Below are 13,095 nucleotides of genomic sequence, written 5' to 3'. Positions count from 1 at the left end.
GTCTTTCTGGTTTGTTGGTTTCAAATTTGAAGTCATCCCAGAATTGATTCAGTCACTTAAGGTCTTTAGAATATACGAAGTCACTGCTACTGAACTTCAGGTGTTCTTGAAAAGGCATCCCACCCTGAGCTGGTCTTTGTCTCAACTGAAGACTGGCAGCAGGTATTAGTGAGTTAAGGAAAGGGGGCAAAAATTAGAAGACAGTGAGCCCAGGAGATGCATTTAATTCCACGCTGAAGGCACAATGTCTGTCGGCATATTTTAGTAGATTGAGATACAAAGGACAGTCGTGGCGCACATACAGGCCGTCTCATATTTTAGGACCAGTCACAGAAGTATGCATGAATATGAACTGCATAATGTCCGTGAAGTCCTGTGCTTACTTCCGGTTTTTTGTTCGCTTTGTGAAGTCATGTACTGACACCTATTGACTCTGTCATTGCCCGTCTTCTCTTTCTGAGGATTCCTCCCTACCCCCTCACTGCACCTGAAACACAAGCACAGACACTTACACTGACCTGCTCCTGCCCCTCCGTTAGTGGGAGAAGAGGAAGCTTTAAAAGCTCCCCCCAGCTTTTCACTTGCATCCTCCTTCCCTGCTTCCCATATGTCAGGACAGCAGCCAAGAGCTGTGCCCTTCCTCAGGGACGCTTGGATGGAGAAGAGTAGGTCATTTGTTCATTTCCCTATTTGCCTTTTGTCTCTTGAAACACAGCTCTATCTGGCAGCCTTCTGAGTGCAGTCCTTCTGGTGCACCGAGGCACTGCAAGCAGTATCAAACTACCCATTGGGTGTGTGTGTGCACATGTGCGCGTGTGTGCACTCAATCAGTTGTGTCCAACTCTTTGAGACCCCGTGGACTATAGCTCTCCAAGCTCCTCTGTCTATGGGATTCTACAGGCAAGAAAACTGGAGCAGGTTGCCAAAACTACCCATAACTAACTGTAAATTTATACACTTCGAAAAATACCTCACAGGACACGTCTGGCCTGAGGCCTGAGGGACATGACCCGGGGCCACAGTGACCTCTGGGCAAAGAGCAAGAGCAGTGGCCCAGAGGCAGGAATATGCTCAATGTGTCAGAGGCAGGGGGAGGCTCCCTGTGTGAGGGGAGAGACAGCCTGGGGGCTGTTCAGAGGCTGCTGCTCCACGGGGCCACAGCCTCAGTTTCCTCGCCTGCAAGGACCACCTCGCTGGTTGCTCTCAGAAGCCTCTTCCGGCTCTAACCCTCCATTACTGAGAAGGTTCTGGGGCATACTCCACTTGAAACTCTCTTTCTAGAAGAAAATGAGGTTCAAACAAGGCCTGACACCTCCAGCATTTATGTCGAGTCTGTCCTGACAGGGGAAAGTGCTATCAGAATTGTCTGTGATTCAGTTAACAAGCCCTTGTGCAGCGTTCTCTGCATGCCAGGTCCTGCTCTAAGGTCCGTCCCTGTACTGGCTCAGACCATCCTCCTGATACACCTCTAGCTGACAGATGCTCTGACTGCCCGCATATTACTCCTGGGAGGCCCAGAGACATTGACTAACTTACCCATGTCAGCAGAGCCAGTCTGCTCTTCATCACATCACGGGAGAAGCAAAAACATGGCTTCCTCTCACAATAAAGAGGGTGTGTTTTGATAATATAATAATCATGAATTTTGACACTCTTTAAGAAAAATTCGGAGTAAACTCTAGCACTGCAACTCGTTTCATTTAACAAAATAATATGAAGAACTTGTGAGGAGAAGTCCTGCGATCGTGAGAATGTAACACCAGGTTTCAGAACCTTTCCTGCTAAAAAACCTTCCGAAGCTCATGGTTAGACACCAGAGGGAAGCCAGACGCAGTAGTCTGAGCTTTCTCCCTGTCCAGATCCTGCCCAGCTTCCCCCATTTCTTCCCACTACTCCCGGGAAGTGTGGAAGACCTGTGCCCCACCGGGTTCTTCACTTCACCTGTGCCCAAGTCTACCCCAACTGCCACCTTCACATTGATCCCTACATTCCACCTTTAAAAAAAATTGTTTATTTATTTTTGGCTGTGCTGGGTTTTCATCCCTGAGTGGGCTTTTTCTCTAGTTGCAGTGAGCAGCAGGGTATCCTCTGGTTGTGGTGCCTGGGGTCCTCACTGCGGTGGCTTCCCTTGTTGCAGAGCATGGCTTTTAGGGTGCGTGGCCTTCCGTAGTTGCAGCATGTGGACCATTAGTTGCGGCTCCCAGGCTCTAGAGCACAGTCTCAATAGCTGTGGTGCATGGGCTTAGTTGCTCCGTGGCATGTTGGATATTCCCAGACTACGGATCAAACCCATGTCTCCTGCATTAGTAGGCAGATTCTTTATACCACTGAGCTACCAGGGAAGCCCCAGCATTCCACCTTTGTTCATCAGCAGCCTGCACCCAGCACCCTCCCCCACCTATCCAATTCCCTCTTTTTGCACAAAGTATTCCAGGGCTCTAGAGTTGCTCTCTGCTAGGCTCTCTAGGGCCCCACACTTCCTAACTTGTGTGTTCTGTGACACTTAATAACACACTGTCCCCTTGCATTGTTACTCACTTTCTGTACTGTTACTTTTAGTGAGTTTGTGGTGTGTGTCTTGTCTCACTGACTCTTATTACTACAGACCTTGAGCTGTAGCCTGTCTCACTCACCCTCAGTGCACAGCCACCTCAGAAAATCAGGCGGCTTCATCCATCTGAAGCAGTTGAAAGCACTACTTTCAACTCTGTCCTTGGCTGCGGATACTCTGTCCATTTTGACAAGACCAAACAGTACTTCAAATTGCATGGAAAAAAAAAAAAAGTACTCTACAGAGAGACTTCCCCGGTGGCTCAGCAGGTAGAGAATCTGCCTGCAATGCAGGAGATGCAGGTTCAGGAAGAACCTGGGTCGGGAAGATCCCCTGGAGGAAGAAATGGCAATGCACTCCGGTATACTTGCCTGGGAAATCCCATGGACAGAGGAGCCTGGTGGGCTACAGTCCATGGAGCCCCAAAGAGTCAAACATGACTGAGCACGAACCAGCACAGAGAGGAAATACATATTCTTATTTTGGCCAGGCTTTCAGAGGAAATATAAGATATGTTCATTAAAATATGGCCCTGCTAGTAATCAGTACAGGAAATTCAAAAGGCATTACCTTGAATAAATGATATTTTTCACGTTTTTGGTTCTCTGCTTTACAGAAAATATAAATACTATGGAGTAACCAAGTCATATTATGATAACTTTTTGCTACTCAGTATTCTGAGGTGAATGAAATGTTCTATTTGATCAAATATCCTCGGCTCTGAGGCAGGAATATAACTGTTCCTAATTCCTACCTCAGCATCACAGTACCAGGCAAGTAGTAGGTATTTCATATGCTTTTCAAGCCATGGAGCTGAATTGAGGTCCACTTGATAAAGAAATCCAAATTTATCATATGATGATATAACTTATATGTAGAATCTAAAATACAACACAAATAACTTATCTACAAAACAGAAACAGTCACAGATATAGAGAACAGAGTTGGAGAGAGAGGATGCGAAGGGAAGGATTGGGAGTTTGGGGTTAGCAGATGCAAACTATTATATATATAAAACGGATAAACAACAAGGTCCCAAGAGCATGGGGAACTATATTCAATATCCTGTGATAAACCATAATGAAAAAGAATAAGAAAAAGAAGGTATATATGTATAATTGAATTGCTTTGCTATATAGCATAAATTAACATAATATTGTAAATCAACTATATTTCCATAAAATTAGTTTTAAAAAACCCAACATAAAATTCAAAGATGAATAATCATGCATATCCAACTCCATGAAAGAAAGAATATTTGGAAATGAAGACAGCTAAGAGAACATTTGAGATGTGCGGTTAGAATATGTGTATTGACTTTTTAATTGATATTTAATTTTTTTCTATAATTTTTTAATAGTAGAAGAAAAGAAATGATCAAGAATTCAGTTCTCGTTGAAATCCCTTTTAAAGGGGTGGTTATAGGACTTCCTTGGTGGAACAGTGGATAAGAACCCACCTGCCAATGCAGGGTACATGAGTTTGATTCCTGGTCCAGGGAGATTCCGCAAAGCTCACGTGCTGCAACTACTGAGCCTGACCACCTAGAGCCTGTGCTCCATGACTAGCGAAGCCACCACAGTGAGAAGCCCATGCACCACGATGAAGAGTAGCCCCCACCTGCTGCAACTAGAGAAAACCCTCACTCAGCAATGAAGATCCTGGGCAACCAAAAATAAAACATATAAATAAAAGAAGAGGTAGTCATAGAAGCCAGAAACAAGCCACTGGAAGTAGGACTGGAGACAATGTCCAGAAAGAATTGAATATATTTTTTATCTGAGATACTTTAAGCATAACTTTTTAACATGAGCTCCAAAAAAGTACAGTTATTACACAGCACTGCTGCTGCTAAGTCACTTCAGTCGTGTCCGACTCTGCGACCCCATAGACGGCAGCCCACCAGGCTCCCCTGTCCCTGGGATTCTCCAGGCAAGGACACCGGAGTGGGTTGCCACTTCCCTCTCCGATGCATGAAAGTGAAAAGGGAAAGGGAAGTCGCTCAGTCGTGTCCGACTCCCAGCGACTCCCGTGGACTGCAGCCTACCAGGCCTCTCCTTCCATGGGGTTTTCCAGGCAAGAGTACTGGAGTGGGGCACCACTGCCACGTTTCCATACAAATCAATATATTTGTTGTTATAATGATTTTACAAAATCAAAAATTGGCTTAATTAGCATAAGAGATTTTTTTTTAGGGGGTCACATGGCTTCCCTAACCAAGGATTGAATCCATGCAGTAGAAGCATGGAGTTCTAACCACCAGATCACCAGGCAATTCCCTAGAAGACTTTATATATAGATATGTATTTTTTTTTTTGGCCTGCTCAATGCTGGCATGCAGAATGCTAATTTCCCAGCCAGGGATCAAACCCATGTTCTCTGCAGTGAATAGTCAGAGTCTTAACCTCTGGACTACCAGGGAATCCCTAGAATACTGTGTTTGTTTTCTTTCTTTTTTTTTTTTTTTTTAAGCTGTCTGTAACAATCTCTCCTATTCTACATGTGCTTCTAGAACCATGCCACTCCCCCTGTAAGAGGTGAAGTCCATGCCTCTCTTCCAGGTGGGCCTTTGTGACTGCCTTTTCCCGTGGAGTACTACAGAAGTCACACTCTGCATGCACTTCTCCCCTGTTCTCTTGGAACTCTCGGTCTAGGAGTCTGGTCATCATTCTGTGAAGAATTCACAGAGAGGCCCACATGGAGAGGAACCAAGCTCCTAGCCAACAGCAAGCTCAAACTATCAGCCTTGTGAATGGGCCATTTAGAATATGGGTCCTTCTGGCTCCAGCTGAGCCGCTTTAGTTGATGCCAAATGGAGCAGAGCTAAGCCATCTAAACTGAGTCCTACCCAAACTACAGATTCACAGCAAACAAATGAATGACAGTATTATTTTAAGCTTCTATGTTTTGAGGTAGATCGTTACATAACAATTGATAAATGGGATGATCAGAATATATGATTAGAGATTACAGTGTGCCTATCATGATATTATTTTCATTTTATTTATCATTCAGTTAACTTCATACCAAGCTCTGTTTCATGCTGGTGCTACAGCAGTGATTGCAACAGATAATGTTCCTCCCTTTCTTAAGGGAGTGTTTGTAGCATGGAGGGCAGACAATTTAAAAATTAACAAATAAATTGACAATTGCTGGGTGGTAATAAATGCTTTGGAGGAAAAGCAGGTTATGAGGAATAGAGTGATGGAGTATTCTATATCAGATGGAGTGGCTAAGAAAGGCCTTTCTGAAAGGAAGATGACTGAATAGAGATTTGAAAGAAGTAAGGCGGCACACCCCATGGATACCTGGGGGATGGGTGATAAAGATGGAATATTTAGTGCAAATGCTAAAACTCAAGAGGAATGGCTTCAAGACCAGCTGGAACAGAATGAGGAAGGGATGGAAAGAGAGGAGGTGAAGTTAGAAGAACATAGGGGCAGGAACAGACCATGTAGGGCTTCATAGGCCCTGAAGGAACTTTGGGCACTGGAGGGTTTTGAGGACCGAAGCGACATATATTTCTGAAAGATCAGTCTGACTGTGTGGAGAATAGATTGTAGAAGTGCAAGGTTTGAAACAGAGAGACCTGTAAGTTAATGCAATGATCTGGGTAGCAGATGATGGTAGCTTAGACCAGGGCATGAGAGATAAGAGTGGTCAGATATTACATATACATATTAAAAGTACAGCTACCATGGGAGTTCCTTGGGGGCCTAGTGATTAGGATTCAGGTCTTTCACTGCCATGGCCTGGGTTCAATCCCTGGTCTGGTAACCGAGATTCCACAAGCTGTATGGCATGGCCAAAGAAAAAAACAAGTACATACAGCCACCAGGATATGCATGTGGAACTTGATTAGAAGACAGGCATCAAGTATGACTAGAAGGCTTTTGGTGTTATTGCTCTATCGCAAGTATATTTCACGTACTTGTCCTGCCCTCCATTGCTATTATACTAGAGTCGTTCTGTGTATTGACTCATCTAATAGCCATGATGCCAGAGTTAAATGCCATTCAAGACACTGTGCCTTTAAGCACAGACTCTCCAAGATGCTGACCCCACATAGAAATGCAGGGATGACTCAGAACATCATGACCATAACTTTGAAGTTGTCTGTAACAGGTCTAATTACACCTTTTTTTTGCTTGCAACATTTCCTTGAAGAAGTTGACTCAGGAAACAGGGAGAATCTAGAAGCCGGTTTTATCGTCGTGGGCTAAGGGGCGAATCAACCACAGTAATTTATGTTGTTTCTCCCAAAGAACTTGGTGGGCTTTCTTGTGTGTATCTTGGGTCCTCCCTACATTCCCAAAGTAACTGAAGAGGGAGACAGATATTATTGGTGTCATTTAACAAGTACAATCTCAAAAAGTTTTATGGAGTTTGTTATGACTCATATATTTTAAGCCTTGAAGAACTGGTAAGATAAGACTATCTTATCTTGGATGATTCCAGGAAAGATGAAGACATACTTTTAACTCCCAGGTGAGTTCCTTACCACCTAACACAGGCCTAGCCAGCTGCTTCTTTCCTCTCATTTCAGTTTTTTTGTTGTGCTTTTTTTGGCCACACAGTAAGGTTTGCAGGACTTTAGTTCCCCAACCAGGGATCATACCTGTGCTTCCCACCTCAATAGTGGAAGCACAGAGTCCTAACCACTGGACTGCTAGGGATTTCCCCTTACTTCATATCCCCATGGATTTTGTGGCAATAATAGATTTTTAATGAGCATAATAGATGATAATTGCCCTGAAGACAGCACTGACCTTTAAAGTTTAGCAATCTCTAGACTTTCAAACTTTTTCTTAAGGACTTGCTATAACTTTAGTCTCCAGGAAAACTCCTAAATATTACTGAATCATTTAAGCTTTTTGACTTTCATATATTAACTGACCATCTAATAAAATGGGTGGACTTCCCAAATTCGTCCTGAGACTGCCTTCTTTAGCTTCAAGGGCTTCTCTCCTGCTTCTAATACTATGGGTTTCATCTAATCAACAAGCTATGTCTCTTAGTTCGGGCTGATCGGAGTTTTGTTAAGTCTTCATTCTCTGGAAGTTTGTAAAACTTTAGTTTCATTTTGATGACTTAGAAGATGACAAGCAGTTCACTAGCTACAGTCTCACCTTAATTTATTTGTTGGCCACATGGCTTGCAGGATTTTAGTTTCCTAACTAGGGATCAAACCCATGCTCCCTGCAGAGGAAGCACAGAGTCCTGGCCACTAGACAGCCAGGGAATTCCCTCATCTTTATTTTCAAACAAAGTTAGAATTAGTTACACTTTCAAACTAATTGTGGTTAGTCTAAGCCAACCAATGTTTCAGCTGCTGGTGGCTCAGACAGTAAAGAATCTTTAATTTATTTCTTTATTGGAAGATAATTGCTTTACAGAGTTCTGTTGTTTTCTGTAAAACCTCAACATGAATCAGCCATAGGTATACATATATCCCACTCTAGTATTCTTGCCTGGAGAATTCCATAGACAGAAGAGCCTGGCGAGCTACAGTCTATGGGACTGCAAAAAGTCGGACACAAATGAGAGACTAACACTTTCACACAAACAATGTTAACATCTTAGTCAAACAAAAATACATCATGGAATATACTCCAAAGTCAAATACACACATTGATGAACTTTTTATAGTACAAGGTCCTTCCTTTAGTACAGTTTTAAGACAGGCTCAGATTTGAAAAGTCCTTCTGTGTTCCACAGTGATTGGCTGTGGCATCCTTTTCTTCATCTGTAAAGTGAGGATAATGAACTATTGCTGGATCAGTTTTGAGATTAAAATGAGATAATGTCATAAATACTTAGCATAGACTTTGGCACATAGTAAGTTCTCAGTAGATGTCTGTTATTTCTGATCCACGTGTAGAAATCCTGCCACTCCCTCTCTGTTCCCCACTCACTATCCCCCCCCCAACCAAGTCTGAGTCATTGAGATTAGTCTGGAAGAAAGCCCAACAGGGAGGAGTACAACCATTTCAAGTCAGATGATCTTCAGGGGTTGTGATGCTTCTAGAAAATACCTTCCCAAGACCCAGGCAAGAGGGGCCCTTGCCAGGTCCCTTACCCTAGGTGTGTACTTTATAAAACCTTACATCTCTCAAATGCACAGGAAAGTAGATTTATTATGGGATGCACAGCCATGGCTGCCTCTGTCACTTGGGACTCGGCATTCAGCTCTTGCCGGAAACTCTAAGCCTCTGCCCTGGCAATCAACACCTTCAGGCCCCAGGGAAATGCTGTTTCACGTTTCTTGTGCTGTGTCCTCAACACAAAAGGCATCTGTGCCTGAATGTCATGAGGGTTTAGGTTGTGCTGCTGTTTGAAACAGATAACTGCTTTGAAGTGCAAAAGAATTTGAGTAATGGAAATTTTTTATTAGGAAAGTAAAAAACAAACACAATTAACTCACCAAATCCTTTCTTTGTGATAAAGGGAACACAAAAGATTCTAGAATAATGAAGTTTCATGACTGAGTAAAGCCAAGCCTCCAATTTCCTGCTTATCTTTATGTTCCAGTTTCAGGTTTAGAGGTATTCATCCTGCTAAAAGTTAGATTTGATTTAAACAAGATATGAGATGCTGTGGAAGAGTCAAGTGAAACAGGGAAAGGTGCTCAAACAGAGAGCAAATCAGTCTTTGGCAAAACAAATAAAAAATTTTTTTGAATTTGTGCTATTTTTAAAATATTATTCCTTTTAATAATTTACAAGTGTTCAAACAGATCTAATTTTTTAAAACATAAAAATTGTAGATACATTTTTTCTATGTTAAATGAAATTGCATGAGAGATATTCAACAAATTGGCATTAGAATGAAATATAAGGAAATTAGAACAAGGAAATGGAAAAGTTTGCATGACTGTGAAGAAGTAAACTCAAGCACAAATAAACCTAAAACTAATTTCTATAGAGATTATTTTCTGACCCTGAAAGGTCAGTGTGGATAGTCTGATGGAAAAGACATTTGAACAAATCGAGCAACATGCTACTATTTTGTTTTCCTTTATCATACCCCATCATTGAAATACTGTAAGAAGAATAATAAAACCTGGGTAATTGTGGATACTATTCCAAGAGACAAAGAAGTCTGGGAAAAAAATGCAGTGGTTTATATGATGATATCAAAATATCTGGTAATAGTTTCTGCTGTATTCTATTGAAAGCAATAATTGATCATATATTACACCATTTGTTTGAATGTGATATGGGAAATATCAAGGTTCATATCCAAGTCTAAGTATTGCTTTATGAACTTTATTTAAAATTCATTTCTCTTGCTTCAGCACAACAAAATTTCTCCTAACTGAAATTAATAAAAATTATTTAAGAACCACAATGACTCAAGAAAATTTGTTCAATTTGGCCTTACTATCTGTAGATCACAAATGATGTGCTATCTTGGTGATAGCAACACAGGAATTTTGTTGAAATGAAGAGATAAAAAAGGAAGTTTTATGGAATAAATTTATCATAATTTATGAATTTTTTGTCTTTATCTTATTAGTCTTTCAATATATAAGTAACCTACCAGCAGAACACCCAGACATACTCAATCATAACTAAGTTTGATTGTCCTTGATGTTTTCCAGACTTTCAGTCCCACAAAATCATAGCTTTACACATTTTCCTTTTAAGAAATAAAGTGTATTCTTTCATTGAAGACCAATTATTTTTTTCTACATAAAAGGACAGTTTTAAAAGGTTTCTAATATGTTGATATAAAAAAAAGGATCCAACCTTTTTTTGTTTTTTTGCTACCCTTCAGTGTACAACCATAAAATCACATAAGGTAAAAACCAATTACAAAGGGGAAAAAACATTTTGAGATAATTAGATGTTTTTCGATCATCAGTTCAGTTCAGTTCAGTTCAGTCGCTCAGTCGTGTCCAACTCTTTGCGACCCCATGAATCACAGCACGCCAGGCCTCCCTGTCCATCACCAATTCCCCAAGTTCACTCAGACTCACGTCCATCGAGTCAGTGATGCCATCCAGCCATCTCATCCTCTGTTGTCCCCTTCTCCTCCTGCCCCTAATCCCTCCCAGCATCAGGGTCTTTTCCAATGAGTCAACTCTTCACATGAGGTGGCCAAAGTACTGGAGCTTCAGCTTTAGCATCATTCCTTCCAAAGAAATCCCAGGGTTGATCTCCTTCAGAATGGACTGATTGGATCTCCTTGCAGTCCAAGGGACTCTCAAGAGTCTTCTCCAACACCACAGTTCAAAAGCATCAATTCTTTGGCACTCAGCTTTCTTCACAGTCCAACTGTCACATCCATACATGACCACTGGAAAAACCATAGCCTTGACTAGACGAACCTTTGTTGGCAAAGTAATATCTCTGTGTTTCAATATGCTATCTAGGTTGGTCATAACTTTTCTTCCAAGGAGTAAGCGTCTTTAAATTTCATGGCTGCAGTCACCATCTGCAGTGATTTTGGAGCCCCCAAAAATGAAGTCTGACACTGTTTCCACTGTTTCATAATTACAGTGAAGAGAAAAGATATACCTATTTGAATGCAGAGTTTCAAAGAATAGCAAGGAGAGATAAGAAAACCTTCTTCAGTGATCAGTGCAAAGAAATAGAGGAAGACAATAGAATCAGAAAGACTAGAGATCTCTTCAAAAAAATTAGAGACACCAAGGGAACATTTCATGCAAAGATGGGCACAATAAAAGACAGTAATGGTATGGATCTAACAGAAGCAGAAGATATTAAGAAGAGGTGGCAAGAATACACAGAACTATACAAAAAAGATCTTCATGACCCAGATAACCATGATGGTGTGATCACCCACCCAGAGCCAAACATCCTGGTATGTGAAGTCAAGTGGGCCTAAGGAAGCATGACTATGAACAAAGCTAGTGGAGGTGATGGAATTCCAGTGGAGCTATTTCAAATCCTAAAAGATGATACTGTGAAAGTGCTGCACTCAACATGCCAGCAAATTTGGAAAACTCAGCGGTGGCCACAGGACTGGAAAAGGTCAGTTTTCATTCCAGTCCCTAAGAGAGGCAATGCCAAAAAATTTTCAAACTACTGCACAAGTGCACTCATCTCACACGCTAGCAAATGCTCAAAATTCTCCAAGCCAGGTTTCAACAGTACCTGAACCGTGAACTTCCAGATGTTCGAGGTGGATTTAGAAAAGGCAGAGGAACCAGAGATCAAATTGCCAACATCCACTGGATCATCAAAAAAGCAAGAGAGTTCCAGAGAAACATCTACTTCTGCTTTATTGACTATGCCAAAGCCTTTGACTGTGTGGATCACAACAAACTGTGGAAAATTCTTCAATACCAGACCACCTGACCTGCCTCCTGAGAAATCTGTATGCAGGTCAAGAAGCAACAGTTAGAACTGGACATGGAACTGCAGACTGGTTCCAAATTTGGAAAGGAGCACATCAAGGCTGTATATTGTCACCCTGCTTATTTAACTTATATGCTGATTACCTCATGCAAAATGCCGGGCTGGATGAAGCACAAGCTGAAATCAAGATTACCTGGAGATCTCTTCAAGAAAATTAGAGACACCAAGGGAAGCATGACTATGAACTGGAGAAATATTAATAACCTCAGATATGCAGATGACACCACCCTTATGGCAGAAAGTGAAGAAGAGCTAAAGAGCCTCTTGATGAAAGTGAAAGAGGAGAATGAAAAAGTTTGCTTAAGACTCAACATTCAGAAAACTAAGATTATGGCATCTGGTCCCATCACTTCATAGCAAATAGATGGGGAAACAATGGAAACAGTGAGAGACTTTATTTTGGTGGGGGGAGGGGTCCAAAGTCATCACAGATGGTGACTGCAGCCATGAAATTAAAAGATGCTTGCTCCTTGGAAGAAAATCTATGACCAACCTAGACAGCATATTAAAAAGCAGAGACATTGCCAACAAAGGTCATCTGGTCAAAGCTATGGTTTTTTCAGTAGTCATTTATGGATGTGAGAATTGGACTATAAGGAAGCTGAGTGCTGAAGAATTGATGCTTTTGAACTGTGGTGTTGGAGGAGACTCTTGAGAGTCCCTTGGACTGCAAGGAGATCCAACTCGTCATTCCTAAAAGAAATTAGTCCTGAATGAATATTCATTGAAAGGACAGATGCTGAAGTTGAAACTCCAATAATTTGGCCACCTGATGTGAAGAACTGAGTAATTTAAAAGGACCCTGATACTGGGAAAGATTGGAGCCAGGAGGAGAAGGGGACGACAGAGGATGAGATGGTTGGATGGCATCACTGACTCAATGGACTTGAGCTTGAGTAGGCTTCGGGACTTGGTGATGGACAGGGAAGCCTGGCGTGCTGCAGTACATGGGGGCTCAAAGAGTCAGACATGACTGAGCGACAACTGAACTGATAGTGTGGTTTCAATAAAGATCTAGATGATTTGGGCACTAAGTAAGTACCTCATGGATTGATATCATAGAATACTTTCCATATTTTGGTATTAAATCATAATTCAGTTCAGTTCAATTGCTCAGTCATGTCTGACTCTTTGCAACCCCATGAATCGAAGCACACC

The sequence above is a fragment of the Oryx dammah genome, unplaced genomic scaffold, assembly GCF_014754425.2.
Source record: "Oryx dammah isolate SB20612 unplaced genomic scaffold, SCBI_Odam_1.1 HiC_scaffold_28, whole genome shotgun sequence".
Classification (NCBI taxonomy): Eukaryota; Metazoa; Chordata; class Mammalia; order Artiodactyla; family Bovidae; genus Oryx; species Oryx dammah.
The sequence above is the reverse complement of the archived record's forward strand: the minus strand, read 5'-3'. Positions refer to the sequence as shown.